Source organism: Cryptomeria japonica, chromosome 5 (genome assembly GCF_030272615.1).
Source record: "Cryptomeria japonica chromosome 5, Sugi_1.0, whole genome shotgun sequence".
In the NCBI taxonomy this organism is placed as follows: domain Eukaryota; kingdom Viridiplantae; phylum Streptophyta; class Pinopsida; order Cupressales; family Cupressaceae; genus Cryptomeria; species Cryptomeria japonica.
In genome coordinates, this window is record NC_081409.1 from 711,407,753 (window position 1) to 711,411,688 (window position 3,936).

Sequence of the window (3,936 nt, forward strand, 5' to 3'; positions counted from 1 at the left end):
CGTCGATGGAGAACCAACAAACTAGACGAGATCTAGGTGAGCCAAAAAAATAGAGACCCTGATAACCAACACACCCCAGAAAAAGGCTGATGGGAGCCACACTAAGGAGAAGAGGTGTTGCTCCATCACCATCTTCATCCTCTGAATCCTCTTCTACCTCCCTTGAAACCCTATCCCCACACCTATAGCCACTTCCGCTTCCGCTCCCGCTCCTGCCTTTCACCTTTTTTTGAAGGACACATTTTAGTGATTGTTTCATTTGTGATTTTTCTCTTATTCATGTATAAAGAGAAACTTTTCTTTATTATTCATGTCTAAGTTACTATTCGGGTGTTCTCCAAAGAATTTGGGTTTTTTTATTAATTGGTTATTATATTTTGTCTATTGATTTTGGTCTCAAGTTGATTTGAGGTAGGGATATATATTTTGTGACTATTCATCTATTATATTCGGTCGCTTATTTTTTATCATTCCCTGAAAAGAGAGTGATTTTGGTTTTTGCATTATCACTTGTGATGATCAAAACAATACTTTCATTATTAGGAGATTTTAGATGTGAAAAAACTTTGAAGACCTAAACTTAAGAGATTTGTGCATGCAGGTCTGTGAGGTAAAATGTTTAACAGTTCGTGAAAAGATAAATGTTTAATATTAATTTTACTTTGTTAAAATTTTTCAAGTGTTTCTCTATGTGTGCATGTAATTGTGTAAGGTCATAAATTTGTTGCCTCAAATAGTTATATTCTTTTGAGGTCTCTTTATAATTCCACTATATTTGTTAAACTAATTTGCAGATGATGTCAAGGTGATAACAGACTGTTTTGTGCAAAGTCATCTAATATTAGTAGGCTTACTAAGAAGTTACTATTTTGGCTAGATGGGTTTTTATTAATGTTGTTTTAGAGTTGCATAAATTCTCTATAAATTGAACTAACTTTAGGTTGTTGGATTAATTTGTTGTAGTCTTAACCATTATCGTCATTCATGAATGAATTGAATTAAAGATTTCTAATATATTTTGTTATTTATAATTTTGATGGACTAGATTTTTTATTATAATTTATTTATGGTAGTGTATCTTAAAGATAATTTTATTTGTAAGAATTTAATTAGATGGACCATGGTTTTTGTAGTCTAATTCAAGAGTATGATTTTAGAGCTTTGATTTAATTTTTAAAACTTAATTTTTGTTTGGTTTTTTTAATAGATCATGGGTCATAGCCAAAATATTTTATTTATTAATTTAAAAAATTATTACATCCTGGTTCAGGCGAGCATACGGGTAAGATAAAACCAAGAAGAAAACCTTTGGTTATAGCTCGTATACACCTAAAATCTATTGTTACATCAATATGACCCATAGCCAGACCCAAATAAAGAAAATAAGGATCCAACCAAAGGATTGAGAGACCCCTACCATACTGATACATTTATACATTTGTTACCATGTCTCGCAATAGGTTATCCTCCTTTCCTCTTAAATATCTGATCTCCCTATCATCCAAATACATAAGAAACACTACAACTGATTTATTTACAGAGATGCTTCTTTATCTGATACAAGGTCTCTTCCAAAAGAGCCCCCATTGGAGAAACTTCTTCACTATCATAGGGGTTGATTTTGCCTACACAATCTTACAAACACCAAGAAATCTCAGGAATTGTGTTAGCCTTAATCATAGAAATAGCACCAAATATTAGGAGTGAGAAAGCCATATATAATTTCAAATCTACTATAATTCTCAGCCTTTATAAAAATAAAACTAGAGCTACTAAACATAAATCTCACAGTTTGAAATAAAATACCAGATATTAAATCATTGAAAGGAAAGGAACCTAGAGAAATCAAGTATGTTGAAGATAAGCTTCTAATCTCATGTGAACCATCAATTTAAACGTCATGGAGACATACAGATTTACGATCATGGAAACACCTTATTTGTAAAGCAAAATACCAAGAAGGAGCCAAACAACAAGGCCTTGTTCACCTCCTTATTATCAAGAAGCTAAAAGAAAAGTGATTCTTGATTAATTATAAAGAACGTTGTTCTGAAGAAGTACTTAATAAAACTATAGCTACTAACCAAACTACCAAATATAACAAGGAGTTTCATTAAGAACCATGAAAGCGAAGCAGAGTAGATGTATTTTTCTTTTGAATTCAGTCATTGCATCTAAACTCAATCCAAACTTGTCACTTTGACAAACTGGAAACAAAGTAATACAAACTATTAATATATATATATATATATATATATATATATATATATATATATATATATATATATATATATATATATATATATATATATATATATATATATATATATATATATATATATATATATATATATATATATATATATATATATATATATATATATATATATATATATATATATATATATATATATGGTTGTATCAATATCTATATATGTGTATATATATGTAAGAAAGAATATATACATATATAACCATGATTGTATATAATGTATTCTTTTGTGCACATATATATAATAAATATTATATATATAATTATGAACACAAGTGTAAACAAGTACAAAAATGGTCGAAAGTAGAGGAACATGATGCAATAAATCAGAAAAATAGAGAAATCTACAATAACAAGCTTCTCCTATATCCAAGATGTCCACTAAAAGTCCTTTTACTACCGTTGGCAAACACTATCTCATATAATCTATAGAAACCAATAAATAGAAGTAAAACTCTGACTACTTAGCTTGTTACTGAGCCAAATTTCCATCTCTACATTACCAGTCTAAGATAGAGATAAAATAGAATTCCAGCCATTTAGGTACCTAACTATGAAATTCTACAGATTATATCATACACTACATCTTATATACCTAGCATATATGAACACCATTAACCAAAATGCATGAGAACCTATCATCAAATCTATAGGAAATTAAACTTCATAAAATATCTTTTCTATATTAATTGAGTATTATACCAAAATATGCAAGGATAATGTGTGTAATTTGCATATGAACTTTGAAAACCATATGCCATCTTGATCAAAATAAAACCAACCCATACCAAGAGTAACCCTGATAACCATATTCAATTATGTAACATATCCACTCCTCTAGGAGTCTTACTATTAGAGTGGAACTTAACTTAACTTAAAATAAAAGGCAGGGCCTCCATGACCTACCATAATCCTATATATATAATAAACTAACCCATACAAAAATTGGGTGTAAGCAAGATTTATCCTTACACATATCGATCGTCCATGATGGTAAGGTCTACAAAATCATAATCCATTTCTTTCGCCTTTGGAGAAGAAGGCCCTACTTCATCCCTATCCATAGATTAGCCTTTGTTGGAGGCACCATGACCTTGCTTTTGTTTTCCTTTTAACGCATGATGCCCTGATAATCACCAGTGGTAGAATTTGAATCCTTTCCATAGGCATGTCTAGCATGTCATCTAGTTTCTCAAAACCTTCGTCCCTAAGATACTCAACCCACAAATTGTTGCTTGGGGCTTTCTTGAAATGTAGCCATTTGAGCAAAAAGTCTACATTTCTAAAGATATCCTCCCTCCTCTGGTCAAAAGATGCTCTATCTCTTAATTCTAGCAAAGGTCTTTTGGTAATTTGATTGCCAACATTTTGCGCCCCTCCTACATATGTCCCAGCTCCATAATCTTAAAAGAATGAGATCATCATGTTTTCATCAGTACTTGCCATGACTTGTTCTAAGTTACCTAGAAATTCCTCTTTAAAGATACTTCATCTTGATTGAATTGCTTCACCATTTGGTAAACCTATTAAAAGAAGAATTACAAGGAATGTTGTAGGAATATCACAATTCACTCGATATAAAATTTCATTGTTGATATATTCTTCTCCCATTATCTCATGGACTGCTCTACAAGAGAAGTCATCCAACTCATTCAGCACTCTAC

The 3,936-nt window shown here is 30.7% G+C and overlaps 1 non-coding gene across 1 annotated transcript; it reads left to right on the forward strand.

Annotated features, from left to right (window-relative positions):
* The first annotated feature begins 505 nt into the window (after positions 1–505).
* On the forward strand, positions 506–589 carry LOC131042235 (small nucleolar RNA Z159/U59). Its single transcript, XR_009105149.2, has one exon. It is a non-coding gene; the product is annotated as a small nucleolar RNA Z159/U59 (small nucleolar RNA).
* The last annotated feature ends 3,347 nt before the right edge of the window (positions 590–3,936 follow it).